Source organism: Protopterus annectens, chromosome 9.part0 (assembly GCF_019279795.1).
Source record: "Protopterus annectens isolate FY-2018-M chromosome 9.part0, PAN1.0, whole genome shotgun sequence".
Lineage (NCBI taxonomy): Eukaryota > Metazoa > Chordata > Ceratodontiformes > Protopteridae > Protopterus > Protopterus annectens.
In genome coordinates, this window is record NC_056743.1 from 861,526,799 (window position 1) to 861,549,364 (window position 22,566).

The following is a 22,566-nucleotide window of genomic DNA, read 5'->3' on the forward strand; positions in this document are numbered from 1 at the left end:
CAACTCCAAACGGATGGCCAGACCTCCCCCCAAACCAGTGGGCAGAGGCACAAAAGCAAGTACTTTCTCTTCTCAATATCAAGGCTATTCAACCAATCCCAATAGAGCAAAGGGGACAAGGTTTTTATTCCAGACTGTTTCTGGTACCCAGAAAAAAAAACACTTGGCACCCTATCCTGGATCTGTCTATTCTCAACATCTTTCTGGTGGTTCCAAAATGCTTACTCTCCAACAGCTGCTGCCAATGCTAACCCAAGGACTTCTGGCTAGCCTCCCTAGACCTAAAAGAAGCTTATCTGCACATCTCCATAAGGGAATCGTGCAGGAAATATCTATGTTTCAGAGCAGGCTGTATGCACTATCAGTTCTCTGTACTTCCCTTTGGCTTATCTAATGCACCCAGGGTATTCACAAAATGCCTAGCTCCAGCCATTGCATATTGCAGGCAGAAAAGAATTCAAATGTACCCATACTTGGACGATTGCCTGATTCAGGCGGACAGTCAAGAAATGCTACTGCAGCACCTGGCATTTGTAAACAGACTTCTTACTTCACTGGGGTACACCATCAACAAAAATAAATCACATCTGGTATCCAGCCAACATATTGTATTCCTGGGAGCAAGCTTGAACACAACTTCCCAGATGGCATTCCTCACTCCAGAAAAACAAATTTATTTGACAAACTACTTTAATCTGCTGGCCACCAAAACCCAGCTATCTGCAGGAAAAATACTGCAAGACCTAGGGTTCATGGCCTATTGCATTTTACTAATTCCATATGCAAGACTGCATAAGATGAAACTTCAATGGTACTTTAAGTCTCTGGTGTCGACATTCTCAGGACCAGGAAACCATGATTCCTGTCATTCCTTGTCTAAGGACAGTTCCTTTGGTGGACAGAAGCCTGCTACCACAACAAGGGACTCCCCTTCACACAACCCCTGCTGCCCAAACCCTAACAAAAGATGCATCAGACTATGCATGGGGGGGGGCTCACATGGCAGGACAATGCATTCAAGGCAAATGGATCCCTAAGCAAATGCACCTGCATATCAATCGGAAAGAAATGTTAGCTGTACAGAATGCTTTGACAGCCTTCAAAGGCCTTATTCTTCCAGGACAACTATTGGTAAAGACGGACAACACCACAGTTATGTGGTACATAAACAAGCAGGGGGGAACCCATTCCTACCCACTCTGCAGATTAGCCATGGCTGTGTGGAACACTGCCTTGAGCAACCAAGTGCACCTGCAAGCTCAATTCCTGCCAGGCAAACTAAATTCACTGGCAGACGACAAGCAGAAATCTAATGGACCCACATGAGTGGAAACTGGAACCCAACATATTCAAGCTTCTGAGGCACAGGTGGGGGGCACCTAAGGTGGACCTGTTTGCATCCACTCAGAACTATCAATTGAGCAAGTATTGCTCCAGAACTCCCCAGAGCCAAGCATGGAAAGTGGATGCCTTGTCCTTTACATGGGAAAACCTCTCAATCTATGCCTTTCCCCCTCTGCCCCTCCTCTCAAAGGTTCTACTAAAGATCAAACAGGACAAGCCAGGGACAATCCTGATTGCACCAGACTGGCCACTCCAGTACTGGTACCCTCTTTTGCGCAGTCTGACAGTAGTGCCACAATAGCACCTGCCTCAGATTCCTTTCCTGCTGTCCCAGCAGGAGGGCCAGATTTTGCATCCTTAGCTACAGACCCTGAACCTAGCAGCCTGGCTCATCCCCTGAACTCATCACCAGCAACCCTCAGTAAACAGGTGCTGGATGTCATCCTTGAGGCAAGGAGGCCTAGTACTAGAAAATTCTATTTGGAAAAGTGGAAAAGATACTGTTCTTGGAGGCAGTCTCAAAGAATGGACGCAACTGTACCCAGCTTACCTCGTATACTAGATTAATTAACAGAAATGCTCCCCCAAAGGCCTCTCCTTCTCTTTAGTTAAGACTCATGCCTCTGCCATCTCAGCTCATTGTAATGTTGAACCACCCCTCTTCTCTCATCCTCTGGTCAAACAGTTCCTGAGAGGAGCCAAAAATTTAAGACCCCCCCCCCCCCAAGGAGAGCTCCCACCCCAGCCTGGGACCTTAACTTTGTATTGGAAAAGCTCACGCTTCTGCCCTTTGAACCTGCTGCTACAGCAGAGTTAAAATTCCTCTCCTGGAAAACAGCTTTACTTCTAGCCATCACTTCTGCAAGAAGAGTGTCTGAATTGCAGGCCCCGATTGCCTTGGAACCCTTCATTATCTTCCATGCCGACAGGGTTTCCCTCGGGACTAACCCATCATTTATGCCCAAGGTGGTATCTAGTATGGCTTTAAACCAATCCATTCATTTGCCAACTTTTTTCCCTAATTCTCAGAATTAAGGGGGAAGGATCCTGCACTCCCTGGATGTACACAGGCAGCTTGGGTTCTATCTGGACAGGACTAGGCCTTTCAGGTAAACTGACCAGCTGCTAGTCAGCTTTGCTGCAGGGGCAGAGGGCAAGGCCATTTCAAAGCAAACCATTTCTAAACGGATAGCGCACTGCATCCATTTCTGCTACAAACACCATGGGAAACCTACCCCCCAAGGGATCAGTGCACATTCCACTAGAGCTACATCTACCTCTACAGCCTTTCTCAGGGGAGTCCCTACCAGGGACATCCTGGAAGCTGCAACCTGGAGCTCTGTACATACTTTCACCAAGCATTACCACTTGACTATCTTTTCTAAATCCAGAGCTGGATTTGCCACAGCAGTCTTACAGGGCCTGCTTGCCAGCCCTAATGCTTCTTGACTGCCTCCACCCATCCTCAGCTTTGGGAATCAACCCAAATGTGATGACTGCAGCAGTGAAACACGAAGAACATAGTATAGTTGTGTACACTTACCATAAATTAGAAGAAAACAAAAAAGGAGCGTAACACCATAGACATAAAACTGGAACTTTAATACAACAAAAACAAGAACAGGATAAGCGCTTTCAGCATGTGCCTTCCTCAGATCCTGAAAACAATTCCTACACACAACTATTTAAGAACCAGCTAATCAATCTAGTTAAAAGGCAATTAAGCAATTAAAAAATGAGGCAATGAAACATAGCAACACTTACTCACCATTTGCATAGTGCACTTGTAACAAAAACGTTAGATCCAAGCTTAGAACAAAACTGCATTTTGTTAAAGACTATCAGCATAGCATGCTAAAACTTATAGTAAATAAATAAAACACTGCAGTCATAACCATTACACAGCTTGTAAATCTGTTAAAACTCGGAGCTCATAATGTTAACATGTCCGGTTCACAACCATAATATTAAAGAAGCAACAGTCACAACCTGATATACAACAAACAAATAACTATTGTCATCGCATAAAAGTCTGATGAACACTCCGAATTCATACTATGAGCAAAATAGACACAAAACTCACCCATTAATAGCAGAATACACTATGACTCCAAACTTAAGATGCCATGTTCACATCTCTGAAAGAAATGAAAGCAAGCATAAACACATATTCTATAGAAAGTGTAACAGAAAGAATATTACAAAGCTGACATCTGTAACAAAGATGGATAGGAAGTAAAAAATAAAAAATATATATTTAATGAGTTTCCTCAAGTCAATCTTCGTTCCTTCAGGAACGGTTTAAGTGGAACACCACCATTAAGCCCTGGGAAACAATCAGCCCTTAAGTCCATTATCCATTTAGATTCTTCCATTTCCATTTGATTTGTTACATCCCCTTCTCTTATAGTTGGACGAACCACTGCAAGGACCTTAAATCTAAATGTATGGGTGGCATTATCTCAAATATGAGCATACAATGCATTCGTAACAACCTTCATGCGTATATCAGATTGGTGCTTAAAGATTCTTTCTTTTAGCATCCTACTCGTTTTGCCCATGTAGAAATATGGGCAAAATGTACAGGTAGCAACATATACCACATTCTTACTATTACAGTGGCATTTCCAAAAAACTGGTATGTCCTTCCTGTAACTGGATGTGTAAAAACATTACTGGTATTGATAACGATACAGGCTTTACAACTGCCACATTTCCATGTGCCAGAACGTGTATGTTCATTCCTTTTGGCTTTGCAGGTTTTATTGCAAAGCAACCTCTTTAGATTTTTCTTGTCATTCCATTGATATACTGTTGAGAGTAGTAGGGTCTACCCTTATTCTTTCTCAGATCTCTTGCATGATCTATTGTTATTCCTTCTCTGACTGGCCTATAACCATGATCCTTGAAACCTTGTAACAGTTTATTGCTTTCCATGAGAAAGGTATCATCCTGAGTACAAAGTCTAGACACTCGAGTGACTTGGTTGTCAATCACATTGCGGAAAATAAGAGATTTGTATATAGAAAGGAAATTAGACTCTTAGTTGTCTGCAGCCTATTGGAACTGGTGCTAGAGAACAGTTTATTTGTTTATGGAGATAGCTACTACTGGCAGAAGTGGGGGGTAGCTATGGGTACCCCCTGCGCGAATAGCTATGCCAATCTTGTGTTGGCCCGATGGGAAGAGCTATGGGCCCTGAATGTAAACTTCCAATGGAAAGAGAGTGTGCTCCTCTATAATAGATTTGTGGATGACATTGATTCTATGGGCTGGAAGTAAGGAAGAAGTCCAAAATTTTGTGGATTTTTTAACGCAGACTACTTTGTTTCTAAAATTCGATGTTAAGGTGTCCAGAACAAATATTGAATTTCTGGATGTCAAGATCCTATTGGATCCTATTGAAGGGATAAATACTATGCTGTATCGGAAACCTATGTGGAGGAACCATATGGTGCATTTTTCCAGTATGCACCCGAGGCATATTTTCCGCACCAATCTAATATACGCATTAAGGTTGTTACAAATACGTTGTATGCTCATATTCGAGATAATGCCATCCATACATTTAGATTTATTGTCCTTGCAATGGTTCGTCCAACTATAAGAGAAGGGGATGTAACAAATCAAACGGAAATGGAAGAATCTAAATGGATAATGGACTTAAGGGCTGATTGTTTCCCAGGGCTTAATGGTGGTGTTCCACTTAAACTGTTCCTGAAGGAACGAAGATTAACTTTTTGCCATTAAGGAAGCTCATTAAATATATATTTTTTATTTTTTTACTTCCTATCTGTCTTTGTTCCAGATGTCAGCTTTGTAATATTCCTTCTGTACACTTTCTATAGAATAGGTGTTTATGCATGCTTTCATTTCTTTCAGAGATGTGAACATTGCATCTTTTAAGTTTGGAGTCGTAGTCTATTCTGCTATTAATGGGTGAGTTTTGTGTCTATTTTGTTCATAGTATGAATTCTGAGTGTTCATCAGACTTTTATGCGATGACAGTAGTTATTTGTTTGTTGTATATCAGGCTGTGACTGTTGCTTCTTTAATATTATGGTTGTGAACCTGCTATGTTAACAGTACAAGTTCTGAGTTTTTAACAGATTCCCAAGCTGTGTAATGGTTATGACAGCAGTGTTTTATTTATTTACTATAAGTTTTAATATGCTATGCTAGCTGTATTTAACAAAATGTAGTTTTGTTTTAAGCTTGGATCCAAGTTATTTTAAAACATGATGTAATGTGATCCTATCTCGCCTACATTCATTACTGACTGGTTCGGAGCCGAGAGTTGGCTCCGACTCGGCCACTGTAACTAGCACGAAGTCTCTCATTGGCTGGGCTAACCCTGTATCCCAGGATGCATCACGCCCAAACCCCCAGTCTGTTGTATCCTTTCCTGTGTCTGATTGCGTTTATTGTTGGTAATCCTTCTGTTTGGCGGGCTAGGCCCGTTTGAGTTAGAGGGCCTTTGCCCTATCTTGTGTTGTTACTGTACAGGTGTTTAAGTTAGAGCCTTCCCCCCTCCCTACCTTGTGTTGCGAGTGTGCTTGTGTATTTTCTAAATATTGTTGCCGCTTGTGGATTGTGTTCCTTATGTTGGGCAAGGAACCAAAAGAACATAAGCCATCTGGCTTTAAGAAATGCGCCAAATGTGCTTACAAGATGTCGCTAACTGACGGCCACGCCAACTGTGTATATTGTCTCGGTGCCATACACTTGCAGGAATCCTGCAGTGTGTGTCATGCTTTCTCTGCCAGGGTTTTACAGGAGAGAAAAAATAAACTTATCCTCAAGGGTTTGATTTAAACCCTCCTTTGAGGAAATGTTGGCGTCCTCTCCTTCCTCTGAGAAACCCAGATCCAAGTCAAAAATGAAGTCTCCGGCTCCATCTAGTTCTTCGGAGTCTCCGGAGAAAAGATCTAAAACTACTTCTCCTTCCTCTGCTCCACTGGTCTCGAAGCCGCAGGAAGCACCATCCAAGGCTATGTCTCCTTCCTCGGCTCCACTGGTCTCGGAGCCGCAGGAAGTATTGTCTGTTGCGGGGTCGGCTTCCTCAACTCCACGGTCATCGGCACCGAAGGAGGTTGCGGTGGTCCTCGAGCCTGCTTTGGCTCTGATCCTTTTGGAGTCGATTCGGAGCAATTCCCCTACTTCTGTCTCTGTTCCGACAGAGAAGGTTTCTCGGCCCCCGTCTGTCTCCTCCAAGTGCTCTAGGCTCTCTGATTCGGATGTCGATAGGGTGGTCCAGAGGCTCCTCCAGTCGCCAGTGTTAACTAAATTATTTTTGGCTCCAGCCCAGTCGGCTCCGGAGCCAGCTACTATATCGGTTCAGTTTCTTCCTCCTCCGACAACCTCGGTGTCGTCGGAGCCGGAGTCTGCAGAATCGAGTGAAGTCCCTGGGTCGGCTCCGAAACCTCCTGCGAGTCTTTCGGATCCGACATCAGCTCCAACCTTTTCCATTCTGTCTACAGGTTTCGGTACTCAGGTGTCCTCAGTCGAACCTGAGGGAGATACATCGGGGCTTCAGACTGCGGCTCCAAGTCTCCCCCTTGGTGCTTCGGCTAGGGGTACCCCGGCTCCGGTCATGGTCTCGGAGGCGGGTTTTTCGTCCGATTCTGGTGGACCTGCCTTTGAGGCTATGAGGATCGCGCTGGCCAAGTCCATCGTGACTTCACCTAAATCAGCAACTCCTTCCCTAGGCGCTGCGACTAGAGCTTCTGGTGCCCCCCGATCTCTGGACAGCGGGGCTCCCGGGCCTGAGGATACCTCCATGTGTGGTCCCCTACTTGAGGGCCCTTCAGAGTCTGTGCCTGAAGAGCCTCCCAGGAAGACGTTGTGTAAGAGGAAGCACGTAGACTCCCCGGATGAGTCTGTCACCTCGGACACCAACCTCGATGATGCAGAAGGGTCCCCGAAGTCATCCTCGGATGATGTCTCGTTCTCTGATATCCTGGAGATCTTGAGACAGTGGGGCGACTGGCTTCCAAAAACCCTTCTGAGGAGGAGTCTGTCTTCCTCAAGGCCTTCGGAGTCCAGCCTTCTATCTCCTGGGTGTCTCCACCCTTCGATGAATTATTGGATCTTATTTGTCGAAGGGTGTGGGAACACCCTGACTCTGTGGAGCCAGTACCTAGCTGCCCCAATAAGTTCTTATCTGAACCTCCTGGAAAAGAATTTCTGACCAAGGGAGTACCTGTGGATGCCATGGTGGTGGCGTCTGCCACCCAGCAGGACGTGGTGGAGTTGGGAGATACCCTGTCGGGTAACCTGCCTGAGGTGTTGGCCCAGTCTGTTAATGCCCAGCTGTCTACCCTTTCTTCCATCATCAACTCGTCCATGAGGCTCATATCTTATGCAGCCGAAGGGGCGGGTAGAGCAGCGAGTTTGGGCGTAGCCCTTAGGAGGCAAGCTTGGATGCGCTTGTGTCATTTTGCGGAGGCTTTCAAGTCTTCTTTCACGGACGCCCCATTCGACGGGTCCTCCCTCTTTGGACCCAAAGTGAAAGACACCCTCACTAGATGTGAGCAGGAGGGTAAGACTTTGTCTGCCGTTGGGGCCCGTTTTTCGCTTCCCACTAGACCTTATCCCAAGGCTCAGAGGGGAGGGAAAATGTGGTTCAGAAAGTCTCAAAAGTCTTCCCCTGCCCATCAAAGTGACCCCCCCCTCCAGGGGCAGAGGAGGGGGGAATTTTAATGGAAGGCGTCGCCCTAGAAGCGGTGGAGGCTCCCACAATACAGGAGACTGCGAGTCCTTTTGTGGTTCCTCCTACCAACGTCCCTGAGGGATTACCTGACTGTGCGTCTCCGGAGCCAGTCGGGGGTCGTTTTTCGGAGCATCTTCAGGCTTGGGAGTCCATCACTCAGGATCGATGGGTGCTTCGTATCATCACTGGAGGTTACACCATTCCCCTTTTTGGCCCCCCCCCCCCCGCCGTCAAGGAAAATCCCGGTCGTTCCACCCAGTCAACGGGATCAGGCAGCAATAGAAGTTTCAAAGCTGCTAGAAAGAGTCATCCAACCAGTCCCCGTAGACCAGATCGGATTAGGAACTTTTACTCAAGGTTATTTTTGGTGCCAAAAAGAACAGGGGACTTAAGACCCATTCTGGATCTCAGCTATCTAAACCGCTTTGTAAAGAAGTCCAAGTTCCGAATGGTCACTTTGCAATCCATTTTCCCATTGCTGGAAAAAGGGAGTATGGATGTGCTCCCTCGATCTCAAGGATGCCTATTATCACATCAGGATAAACAAGGCTTCCAGGAATCCTTTATGCTTCCGGCTGGGAGCCAGTCATTTTCAATTCCGGGCCCTGCTGGGAGCCAGTCATTTTCAATTCCGGGCCCTGCCCTTTGGTCTCACCACAGCCCCCAGGGTGTTCACCAAGTGTCTGGCAGTGGTGACAGCTCACCTGAGACATCTAGGTTTCCAGGTGTTTCCTTATCTAGATAACTGGCTCCTCACCGCCCCCACCAGGCATCTACTTGTTCAAGCCACGAGAGCTACTGTCAAATTGGGCCATCTTCTAGGGATTTCATTCAACTGGGAAAGTCTGTATTGCTGCTATCACAACGTGTTGCCTTTATCGGCGCAGAGCTAGACTCTGTAGAGATGAGAGCTTTTCTACAGACAGAGAGAATAAAAGTGTTACAGGCCCAAGTCCTGGCTTTACTACCCCGCAGAAAAGCCCAAGCCAGGATGGTTCTTCTGTTGTTGGGATCAATGGCGGCTACCATTCTCTTAGTTATGCTAGCCAGGTTACACATGCGAATACTTCAGTGGCTCCTTTCGGCCCAGTGGTCATATCAGGAACGCCCCTTGTCCCATCCGATTCTCATCACGGAGAAATGCTGGCAAGATCTGCGTTGGTGGCTTCTCCCGTCCAATCTGGACCAAGGGAGACCTTTGAGCCCCCCCCGTCCCCTATTGCCACAGTAACCACGGACACCTCCCAGATAGGGTGGGGGGGCATTATCTGGGCGAGACGGTCCAAGGTAAGTGGCAAGACCACGAGGTTCAATTGCATATCAATGTTCTAGAGATGAGAGCGGTGCTTCTAGCATTGCAGGCACTTCACAGCTCTCTTTTCAGGGGAACTATTGCGATTCTCTCCGACAATATGTCGGTTGTCTGGTATCTGAACAAGCAGGGAGGAACCAAGTCCTACCCCCTTTGCAGAGAGGCCATGAGGGTGTGGAATTGGGTGATTGCTTCCCAGCTCTTTCTAGTGGCAACGCACATTCTGGGGAAGTCCAGTGTGATAGTAGACAGGCTGAGCAGAGCTATTCTGATGCCTCACGAGTGGTCCCTGAATGACAGAGTGGCTGCGCAGATCTTCTCCAAGTGGGATCTTCCCTGCTGCGACCTCTTTGCCAGCCCCCTGAATGCAAAGTGCAGCAATTTTTTCACTCTGATCCCCCCACAGGGGGAGTCTCCCAGGGGTGCTCTAGTCCACAATTGGCCCTCCGGTCTGCTCTACGCCTTCCCGCCCGTCCCTCTGCTACCCAGAATGATTCAGAAGGCTACCTGCTTGGGAAGCAAAATGATTTTGATCACACCACACTGGCCCTGTCAAGTTTTGTTCCCCTTCCTTCGGAAGTATGCGGTGGATGGCCCTTGGATTCTGGACCCAGCTCCAGACCTATTGACTCATCAGTCAAGGCAGCTCCATCCATCCCTGCGAACGCTCAAGCTCGCTGCCTGGCTTCTCCACTTCCGACCTTAGTCATACAGCATATCTTTACCCCGGAAATAGTTCATATTCTGTCTTCCTCCCACAAGTCTTCTACTAGGAAAATATACTCTAGTAAATGGAAGAGATTTGCAATTTGGGCTCAGCAGCGTGATCTGGACCCCCTTACAGCAAAGGTGTCAGCGGTGTTAGATTTCTTAGCTACACTCTTTAGGTAAGGCTCAGCTGCCTCCACTATAAAGGTTCAGTTGGCAGCAATCTCCAATTATCATGTTGCACATGAGCCTTCTCTCATGGGTCATAAGCTGTGTAAAGCCTTTCTGAAAGGAGCCTGGCTGCTGCGCCCTCCGGTTTCGCAACCCGTTTTGCCATGGGATTTAGATGTGGTGCTCGGAGCTTTGACTTCTCCCTTTGAGCCGGCAGCCTCCTGCGAATTGAAATTTCTGTCGTGGAAGACTGCCTTCTTGGTAGCCATTACTTCAGCCAGAAGAGTATCGGAGCTTCAAGCTCTTTCTTCTAAACCTCCTTATTTAATTTTTTCATAAGGACAGAGTATCGCTGTGACTTAATCCTTCCTTTCTCCCTAAGGTCTCTTCTGCCCTTTGTCTCCACCAGTCTATTGAGCTTCCGGTCTTTTTCCCAAGTTTTTCCAACAAAGCGGAATACAAGTTGCACCAGTTGGATGTGCATAGACAACTGAGGTTTTATTTAAATAGGACACAACAGGAGAGGAAATCAGATCAGTTGTTTGTGTCGTTTTCGGACTTGAATTGTCAGATCTGTAATTAAGGGCACCATAGCTAAGTGGATTAGAGACTGCATCTCATTTATTTATGCATTAGCGGGTAAGGATCTTCCCTTTCCAGTTAGGGCGCATTCTACCAGGGCTATGTCAACTTCAGTGGCCTTTAATGCTAGATTATCCATAGATGAGATATGTGCAGCGGCTACTTGGACTTCTCCACATACCTTTATTTCTCATTACAAACTGGACGTGGCCTCTAGAGGTCGGGCTTCCTTTGGTTCCACAGTGCTCAGGAGTGTATTCCAGTGAGCCTGCTGGGTTTTAGGTGCTAGGGACGCTGTCCCGTCAGTAATGAATGTAGGCGAGATAGGATCACATTACATCTTTTAGTTATGTACTTACCATAACGATAGATGTATGTGATCCATCTCGCCTACATTCTTATGTACCCGCCCTCCTTCCCCCTACCTGTTGGACTTGGAGGAAACCTGTATTATGATTTCTCTGAGGAAATTATTTTTTCTCTCCTCTTACTTTATTTATCCTTGTGGTATGGTGTATGTGGGAGAATCATGTTGGGGCAAACAAGATCTGGGGGTTTGGGCGTGATGCATCCTGGGATACAGGGTTAGCCCAGCCTATGAGAGACTCCGTGCTAGTTATAGTGGCCGAGTCGGAGCTGACTCTTGGCTCCGAACCCGTCAGTAATGAATGTAGGCGAGATGAATCACATACATCTATCATTATGGTAAGTACATAACTAAAAGTTTTTGTTACAAGTGCACTATGCAAATGGGGAGTAAATGTTGCTATGTTTCATTGCCTCATTTTTTAATTGCTTAATTCCCTTTTAACTAGATTGGTTAGCTGGTTCTTAAATAGTTGTGTGTAGGAATTGTTTTCAGGATCTGAGGAAGGCACATGCAGAAAGCGCTTATCCTGGTCTTTTTTTTTTTTTTTTTTTTTTTTGTATTAAAGTTCCAGTTTTATGTCTATGGTGTTACGCTCCTTTTTTGTTTTCTTCTAATTTGTGTACTGGAGCGTTCCTTGGTGGTGCTACTGGATTTTGGTCCTGTACACTTACCATAAATGTAGAGTGTATTCACTGTTGCAGCCCTCCAGCCCCGTGACTTCTCTTTACTTCTACCTATCCTTTTTGTTTGGCATACCTTATATTATTGGTATTTGTTTTTTGCTGGGGGTGTTCCACACCATGTATTTGCTTCCTATTTAGGGGGCTCCTGACATCTGGGGCAAGAAAAACTTATGTAATGGCGTCGGCTGCATGTTTTATACCCCTGGCGACCTGATGTCATGGCAGAAGCGACAGCATCCGACACAGAAATCCCAAGACTGGTATTCAGGCTGACTGAGGACTACCTGCAGGCAGATAACCCAAATGTGATGACTGCAACAGTGAATACACTCTAACATCTACATTTATGGTAAGTGTACGCAACTGTACTTTTTTTTCTTAATAAATAAAATCATCACTTAAAAACTGCATTTTGTGTTTACTTGGGTTGTCTTTGTCTATTTAAATTTGTTTGATTATCTGAAACATTTAAGTGCGACAAACATGCAAAAAATAAGAAATCAGGAAGGGGGCAAATACTTTTTCATTGCACTGTACTTGTTTGTCATGTGGCTTGAATTTTGGATGTGCACAGGCCTCCTGGAAGGGTGGTGGATTTACTATAGCTGCTGGTGATTTTTTTTCCTTTAGTTTGCGTACCATAGTTCAGCAACCCTTACTTTACAATACTGTGTTCTTGAAACTGCAACTTATAAAACTGTGCGCATCAGTAAACAATTATTCATAATTCCAGTACTGGGTTGTAGAGGGTCCAAGTAATTAGTGCAATCCCTTCATCTAAATAATTTTATTATTAAAAGCAAAATAAATCCAGTTCTAAATCCTCCTGTTTCAAAAAAAAGAACTCCAGATCATTTATTTTATAGGTTTTACTGGGATAAGTGCTTTTGTTCTTGTAGTCTTCTTCAGTGCCAGTTCTTGCATCTAAACTTTCTAGAATCATGATGCTGCTATAAATACTATTGCAGAAGGGGTGTAGTACACTGTAGGACAACCCATTCCACCTAACTGACTGTTCACCAGATCAGAATGAAGACATCTGATAGGATGTCAGACCCATCTTCATTTGCATGGAGATGCTCACATGTCTGACCCTTGTCACTCTTATGTTTTGCTAGTCCTCTATAACCTTAAAGTCTATCATTTTTTATGTATAAACAGTCAATCAGTTGTACATGTGTGGCAACCAGACTGAGATCCAGAGGTTGGACACAGGTTTACCAATCATTTCTGAATGCTGTTTAGTGGGCTGTCTCATCATCAGCCATTTCCTGATCTCTCCTCCTGACATCTTGTGCCTGGGGCACCTGCCCCTTTTGACCCACCCTAGCTGCACTTCTGCATGACACGGTAAATTAATGTTAAAAGCACTGGTTCACATTTCTGCCCTTAGACTTGATGTCACTCTCTCCTGATAAGCCTGTATTAAATGGTATAATCTTTTAAAGTTTCCATCTTTGTATAATATGGTAAAGAAAACACAGGACTTGCTTTTCTAGTAAATATGTTTTTCTTTTTTTAATATCTGATGTAGGGTACATACAGACGGTAGAATTGTATTCAACCATATTGATTTAGAGCAAGAACTTAGGGTAGCCAGATATCTGATTCTCACAGCAAAAGGTTTTCGTAGCAAGTCTTGTCATGTCTACTGCCTTTTTAATGATGTACTCTACATGTGTCCCGAAACATAAATCCCTGGAAAATACATCCTTGTAATAGCTTTGAGTATTTCTGGCATCAAGGACAGTAGTATGCCCTCTCTGACCTAATAAAGTGAAGTATAATTTCCTTAAAATATCCTCTAAAGCACAGTAACTCATGGGAGATATTTTGGTTGCATGGCTAGGCTTGTAAAGGCCCCATTGGTCATTAGCCTAGTTTACACTCATGAACCTATGAATAATAATATACTTAAGGCTATTACCAGGTGACCACATGGCTAATTTACTAACTGTGTGTTCTCAGTGGGTATGTCAGAGTCTCTTGCTTTAACAGCTGGGGCTCTGACTAGGCATTTCAGAACAAGGTTATCCAGCACAGCACACTTTACTGCAGAGTCCCCTTGCATTGCACCATTCGTTGCTGGCCGTCTCATCATCTGGTCTAGATTTCTGTGTTGCCAAGTCTGACTCCCCAGTGTTTCTTGCAGGAGATCAAAGCAAGTTCGCAGGTTCCTAAGACCACTTTGTTTCCAAAAGGATGTTTTTCTGTCCCTCTTCATGTGATTCACACCCACCCAAGGAGCACAGAAAGGGAACTTGAAGAGGGAACACACAAGATGCACGCACACACTGTCCATTACAGATGATATGGATGACAAGGACAATGACACCCCCCCCCCCCCTTTGTCTCTATCACAGTGATCCACATATTTTAGTACTTGCTGGTACTTTTAAAAAGATTCCCAACTTCCCTTTGGTTTGTGGTTCATCACCTAGATAAGGAGTGTAGGGTAGCTGACATGTGAGGAAGATGGATATGTCTAGGTGGTCCACACACACTACAGTAGGAGCACATAAGCTGAGCAGCAGTCAGACACAAAATGTCATTTTATTCAGGCTGCAAATTCGTATTATGCACACTGTGGACTGTTTTTATTAAAAGCTTCATCAGTGCTATCTAAAAATCATGGAAGAATAAAGCAATTTTTATATTCCACAGTCACATGTCATGCTTCTGGCAAATCAAATCGCAAAAGAAATGATGTGAAATTACATATGAGATACAAAGAACCAAAATGCTTTGTAGCCCGTGGGAAATGTTATTAAAAGTATTTATGAATACTTCCACAATTTGCTTAAAAATTATTTACAATAATTCAAGTATATGCACTTTGGTGTTGTAGTAGTGACATCTAATGGCCATTAAAGTGTCCTTTATTGCAGATTTAGATAGCCCCAACGCTGACTGTCCAAAGTTATTCCTTTTTATCTGGTTGTTTGTGCTCTTCTGACTCGTAAGTTAACAGATACTTTTATAAGTCCCCAAGAATGTAAAAAAACTGCTGGCACATTCATAAATATATGTTTATATAAGGCGCCAGTTTTGTGTTTGCAATGTATATTATTAATGTGGACCCTTGTCTTTTGCTTCCATTGTGTTGAAGTTTGTTCCTTATAAAATGAGCTACACAAGCTTATAGCCATATAAATTAGCCAATCAGATGTACAGGTTATTAATTACGGACTCTGATATAGTTTATTCGAATTAACAGATGTAAAATATTTGTGTACAGTTGCTGTGTGGACGGTAACCTCTTGGTTTATCCCCTAAAAATGTGTGCTTAACTCCATTTTAATGTCCTCGCTCCCTTGTGTCGTCCCAGGTACTGTTCAGTGTTTTTCCCTTCAGGAAACCAAAGTTAATATATCTGGTACTGTTACAAAACAAGTCATCATTTTTAGTACGTACCAGAATTTGTTTTAGACCTCCCTGGATTTAAATTTTTTGTTACCATGTGTAGTAAGCATTTTAAACTGCTGTGCCTCAGTGCTTTCTGGTGGTTGTGTCTGATAATATAGTAAATGCACCTTTAATGTTTAAATGTATGATTTTCGTTTACTAATATTTCATGTGTTATAACTTTGTTACACACACCATGTGGTGCAGCTGGAAAAGTTACAAAGATTACAGCTAGAGAAACTGAGAGCTCCAAGGCTTACCTTTTTCTCCTCATCTTATTGCCTTCACAGAGGAGACAGGTGCCTGATACAGAGCATTAAAGACTCTGTATTATTTGAAACCCTTTTCTTTTAGAATCCCTCCTGGTGACACAAAAGCAGGACACTCAGCCTCAGTAAAAAAAGAAAAAAAATATATCAACTATATTGTGAAAGGTTACAAATTTGTGTCTTAAACATTATCACACTTAAGCAATAAAGTCCACCTTTCGATGAAGTTTAGCTCATCAGTCTATACCTTCAGGAAGGAAATGGGTGGCTGTATTGGCACCACTAAGTTGTTATTGGGCAGTAGGCCTTATGCTTGTTTATTAGACCTGTGAAACCTATCAGTAAACTTTTCGGATTCCAAAAGCCTACCATGAGAAAGAGGGGTACTGTAGTTATTCTTTGGGTATGGATGGCTCATTGGTGCAGCTGTTTGCAATGTCGCCTCACAGCAAGAGGTTCTGCAGTTCAATTCTCAGCTGGGGTGCCTTCTGTGCGGAGTCTGCATGTCCTCCCTGTGTTTGTGTGGGTTTCCTTTGAGCACTCCAGTTTCCTCCCACATTACAAACACATGCGTCCAGAGTGTTTATCCCTGGGCCTGCAATGAAAATTGGCTTGTTCCAAGTCATACTTTCCCAGTAAACAAATGTTAAATAAAATAAATAAAATTCATATGGCTGCCATCTCCAGTTTTTACCAAGAGAAAGACTGCATTTGTTTTACTTACTTTAAAGTTTCCAGAGCTTTTGTAAAGGGAGTTTTGGTGCTGAGACCTTGTTTACAAGGCCTAACACCTGTTAACATTTTTTTTTTAATAAATGAAGTAGAAAATGCAACAGGCTGTCATTGCATGAGTCACAGTCACAGTCACAGATTTAGACGGTCTTTCTTGGTAGCTGTTGCTTCAGATAGAAGGATTTCCAAACATATGCTTTTTGCTGAACCTGCCCCCCCCCCCCCCCCCCCCCACACTCACACACACACACACACACACACACAAGGCTAGGGTCACAGTTAGGAGTTCTTCTTTCTTGCCTAAAGTTATAACAGAATGAAATTTCAACCCGTACATAGCTCTATTTCTTTCTAGTCTACTGTAACCATGGGGAGTACTTTCTGTGCCACATGGATGCTCATTGCTGACTTGGGTATTATATGAGCAGAGTTCATATTTAAAGATGCCCAACTGTCTGTTTTCTTGTCTGCCAAGTCCTTGGACCATAAGGTCTCCAGACTTGCCCATATCTAACGTGTATATGATTGTAGAACATGTGGGTATACGAAGTGTAGTAAGTCATTACCTGAAGATGCCAAAGCTCACCCTAAGAAGACTGTAACTAACTGTCAGAATTTCTGCACTGGAGGATATCTGTGCTGTGGCTACATGGCCCCTGTCAGTGTGCATCTTCCTAGGAAACGCAGTGGAGTTGTAACCATCATCATGTGTGCAACAAGATGTTTGCTTTAGTCTTTCCCACCTCCGTTAGTTCATGTAGTGGTCTTTCTTTCCATGAGGTAGTAGTTTATTCTTCACAAGCACACACCTGTTAAGATTATTACCAGAAACCACAGTAAAAGTAACACAGGTTTGAATTAGCCAGTGAAGTCATTCCAGACTGGACTTAACTAATACAGTCTCAGCAGACTAAGGTGACCAGCATAGAAAAAAATAATGCAATCCTAGCAGACTTATCTGGCCAGAGGAGAAAACCTTCAGAGTATGTAGAGTATGTTGGCCTTTTTTTTTTCCTGCACAGGCTGATGTAAGTGTTACTTAATTCTGTCTCACTGTTCTTTTTTATGGTCTTCTACTGTGAGCAAAACTGGATGAAAGTGGAACGTGTCGAAATGGACTTGAGAGCTAAATTAGTATCTCTTGCTAAAGATAGCAGTGCTGCTTAGCCTTTCTTGCAGAGCCATAGGGTAGCACCACTTTTCTGCTAGTTGAAAGTTACCCATCAAAACTGGAAGTGAGGAGCAGTTGGGGAGGCAGGGAAGTGTTAACACCTTTGTATTGTCTAAGGTTAGTGGATGGGCATTTTGCCTCTCTGCTGATAGACTGTTGGAATAATGTTAGATGAAGCAGGTGAAATATTGAAATGTTACAGTAAAGGTACAGAAGCATCACAGTAAGCAGAGTACAGTTAGAATATATAGGAAGAGTGGGATAGTATAGTGCAGGCCAACCACCTCCCCTTTCTTCTCCCTCTCACTCACCCGTTTTTCGCCCTAATCCAGCTCTTTCTCACAGCTACAACTATTTTCTACCTTTACTATGTTTAACACTCCACCTCAGCTGCCTTTTGGAAACTCAATTATTGCTTTGTCTAACTACACTGCTCTTTCCTGACAGACTGTATAACACTGTACTCACTACTTGACATGCTGTTAATATTCATCCCAAACTGAACCATTTAAGTTAAATTTGTGTATTGTAGCTATTTAGCTATTGCTATTCTGATTTTTTTTCCTTTGTACAATGTTAATAACATGTATATGTGTGCATCCTTATTGATGTTCTTCGTGTTTCACTGATGTTCATCGTGCATACAGCTGCAGTCATAACAGATGGGTTCTCCTGCCGTCAGGCGGGTCCTCGGTCGGCCGAATTCCAAAGTCTAAGTCCGGCGTCGGTTGTCGTCGCTTCTTCCCTGACGTCAGTGCGACAGGGGTATAAAAGAACCAGCCGACGCCATGTTCTTCAGTCTTTCTTGCCACGTGGTGCCCGAAGCAGAAGCAGTTCGCAAGTGCCGGTCGGCCAGCTCCTGAGATTACGAAAAATTTGGAAAACCGAAGTCTTCTTTAAAGCTAAGTACCCTGTTGGGGAAACTTTTCTTGCCTCAGACCGATGTCAGACAAAGTTAATAATTGTATTTCTTGTGGGAAGCAAATACCGCTTAAGGATTTCCATTCCCTCTGTATACCTTGTTTAGGCCCAGACCACGACGTCTCTGTCTGTCACTGTTGTGCTACATTCAACAAACCAGTTACATAGAGCCCATCTCCAGGGCCCATGCCTAAGAGACGGATGCTTAAAATGGCTGAGGATTTAATTACTCTAATCAGAGGTTCCCAGCCACCTCTGGACAAAAGGCCCAGAGTGGAGGAAGATTCCCCCTCCTCTGATCAGGGATCTATTATTTCAGAACACTCTGATGATCAGGAACAGGCTTACTCCCCTTTTGAAGACTCTGCTGCAGAGGAGTCTATTCCTTCTGTATCCCCCCCTGAGGATTTCTCATTTGGGGAAACTTTGCATACCTTAAGGGAACACTTCCTTTGGGAAGGCCAGGATTATTCTGATTCCAAGAAAAGGCTCAGGGAATTTTTGTTACCCCAGCACAGGCCTCTGGCTATACCTCCTGTCTTGGACATCCTAGATGATGTTTACTCGGAGGAACCCGGACTCTCTACCTCCAGCTCCAGTTAAGCCTGACCGGTACTACAGGGTTCCTGACTCACACCAATTTCTTTACAAAAGCCATGCTGCTGACCTAGAAACCATCTCACAGGGACCCAAGGGAGTTGAGGCTTCCATTGCCAAAAATCCATTGCCTTCCGAGAGAGATTCCAGATCCTTAGAAAGGTGGGGAAAAAAGGTTTATACCTCGGCTACCTTAACCATGAGGGCCTTAAACTGTCAGTTTCATATGCTAAAATACCAACAATTTCTGTTATCTCATTTGAAAAGTAAAATGTCACAACCTGAACAACCAGACTTGAAGGAGTTGCAGGATTTGATGCATAGTGCAGAACAAGTGGGTAAACATACCTTACAATGTGGTTTTGATGCTTTAGAGGCCTCATGTAGAGCTGCTGTTACAGGCTCAGTCATACGCAGGCATGCTTGGCTCAAGGAACAAACCTTGCCTGATCATGTCAAAGCTAAATTACTAGACACCCCTCTTCAAAAGGATGTACTATTTGGGGCAAATGCTGAGGAAGTATTACGAAAAATGGAGGAAAAAGCTAAATCAATGCAAACTGTGAAAGAATTTCTGCAGGTTCAACCACCACGTTTTAGTAGAAATTGGCCTTCCAAAAATTGGTACTTTCCTGCCACGGACAGACCCCAAAGAGGCAGATACAGGCGCCCGAGGGGCAGAGGACAACCACAAGGATCGTACAGAGGCAGACAATGGCAAGCTCCTACACAAAGAGGTGATGAGGACAACTCACAATCTTTCAGAAAGCAAACCCAATGACTTTCCCCTTTGCAGGCCAACCAGGTCTCAAATGGCAGCCCCATTAGGAGGAAAGCTGGCACTATTCTCAAAAAATTGGCATGTTGTCACAAAGGACAAATGGATCCTGGACATTATAAACAGAGGCTACAAATTCCACTTTCATACCCTTCCAAAAATGAGAGGCATACCAAAACTGTCACACAATCAAAGGGCAGAGGCACAAAAGCAAATTTCAGATCTTATAAAAATGAAAGCTATTCAAGAGGTACCCACACACGAACAAGGTCAAGGTTTTTATTCCAGGCTATTTCTGGTGCCAAGGAAGGGAAAAGATTGGAGACCTATTTTGGACCTTTCCATCCTAAACACATTCCTAATCGTACCAAAATTCAAGATGCTCACTCTACAGCAACTTCTTCCCATGCTGGGCAAGGAGTCTTGGCTGGTAACATTGGACCTCAAGGAGGCATACCTGCATGTCCCAATCAGACAAAATTGCAGAAGATACCTCAGATTTCTTGCAGGTTCAACCCATTATCAATTCTCTGCATTGCCCTTTGGCTTATCTGCTGCGCCCAGAGTATTCACAAAATGCCTGGCATCAGTAATTGCCTACTGCAGACTTCAAGGGATACAAATATACCCTTATTTGGATGACTGCCTGATCCAAGCGGACAGCAAGCACATTCTTCTGAAACATCTGGCTTATGTAATAATGTTATTAAACTCTCTGGGATACACAGTCAACAAAGAGAAATCAAGGTTAATCCCCTCTCGAAATATAATTTTCCTGGGTGCCAATTTGGACACAAACACCCAGATGGCCTACCTCACGCCAGAGAAGCAGGGGCGACTAATTCAATATTTCAAAACAATGGCAAATTGCTCCAGGCTGACTGCAAGGAAAATCCTGCAGGCTCTGGGATTCATGGCATCTTGCATCTTGCTAATCCCATGTGCAAAGCTGCATATGAGAAAACTACAATGGTACCTAAAAAACATATGGTCTCAACACAGCCACAGTTTGGAAACAATAATACCACTACTTCCATGTCTGCAAAAGGAATTTCTGTGGTGGGCTCAAGCATGTCAAGCAAACACAGGTCTTCCATTCTGCAAGCCTCAAGCAAATCAAGTCATCACAACAGACGCCTCGGACTACGCCTGGGGGGCGCACATGACAGACCAGTGCATTCAGGGCAAATGGTCCCAAAAAGAAAAGCATCTTCACATCAATCAAAAAGAAATGCTAGCGGTAATAAATGCTGTTATAGCTTTCAAGGACCTTCTACAACCAGGTCAACTATTGATAAGAATGGACAACACCACAGTTATGTGGTACATAAACAAGCAGGGAGGAACACATTCCTATCCCCTATGCAGACTGGCCATATCACTTTGGAACATTGCCATGGACTTATAAATGGAACTACAAGCACAGGACTTGCCAGGCAAGGAAAACACGCTGGCAGACAACCTAAGCAGGAATATGACAGATCCACACGAATGGATGTTGCATCCAAAAGTTTTAACAGAAATAATCCAAGAATGGGGAAGGCCAGACATAGATCTATTTGTCTCCCACAAAAATCATCAATTGACAAAATTCTGCTCGAGGACCTTCCACCCAAAGGCCTGGAGAGTGGACGCTCTCTCTTTCAGCTGGACATCAATGACAGTTTATGCCTTCTCGCCTCTTCCTCTGCTGTCCAAAGTCCTATTGAAGACCAGAGCAGACAGACCAAAGATGATCCTCATTGCTCCGAACTGGCCAAGGCAACACTGGTACCCACTCCTGAGGAGCCTGACTCATTCCCCTCAATGGACCCTGCCTCTAATGCCTCTTCTTCTGACTCGGCACAGCTTCAAAACTCTTCACAGTCAGCTAAAAACACTCAATCTAGCCGCATGGAAGATTCCTTAGCATCACAGCAGGCCCTACTCTCCAAGGAGGTGCAGATGTCATTTTGGAGGCCAGAAGGCCATCAACTAGAAAAGCTTACTCCGCAAAATGGAAACGTTTTTGTGTCTGGAGTGAGAAAAAGGGCCAGAACCCTGGAAAACTGAATTTACCTCAAATACTACAATATTTGGCTTGGGATCTAAATTTCATTTTGGAAAAACTGACTTTGCCTCCTTTTGAGCCAGCTGCTTCATCAGATTTGCAATATTTGTCCTGGAAAACAGCTTTCCTTCTGGCTATCACTTCAGCTCATAGAGTTTCAGAACTACAGGCCCTCATGGCTGTCCAGCCTTTTGTCATCTTCCATCAGGACAGAGTTTCATTACGAACCAACCCTTCCTTTATGCCTAAAGTGGTATCCAGGGTAGCTTTAAATCAGGCCATACATTTACCTACTTTTTATCCCAATCCTCAAAACAAAGGGGAGAGATTACTACATTCCTTGGACATCCACGGGCAACTGCGTTATTATTTGGACAGAACAAAGCCTTTCAGAAAATCAGAACAGCTCTTTGTGGCCTATGCGGTAGGAGCTCCAGGAAAGCCAATTTCCAAGCAGACAATCTCAAAATGGATAGCCCACTGCATACGCTTTTGCTATTCCTTTCATGGCAAAACTGTTCCTACAGGCATTAGAACTCATTCCACCAGGGCCACAGCCACCTCTGCAGCCTTCCTCAGAGGAGTTCCTACCAAGGATATCTTGGAAGCAGCCACTTGGAGTTCTGTGCATACCTTCTCCAAACACTACAACCTACCATTATACTCCAAATCTAGAGCAGGCTTTGCCACTGCAGTCTTGCAGGGCATTTTGGCTCCTCCTAGTTCCACCTAGAGCCTACCACCCCTTTCTTAGCTTTGGG

The 22,566-nt window shown here is 44.2% G+C and overlaps 1 protein-coding gene across 1 annotated transcript in view; it reads left to right on the forward strand.

Moving 5' to 3' along the window:
• Positions 1 to 22,566, forward strand: part of LOC122811614 (nuclear factor 7, brain-like) — a 167,663-nt gene that overhangs the window by 125,511 nt on the left and 19,586 nt on the right. The window lies entirely within an intron of this gene.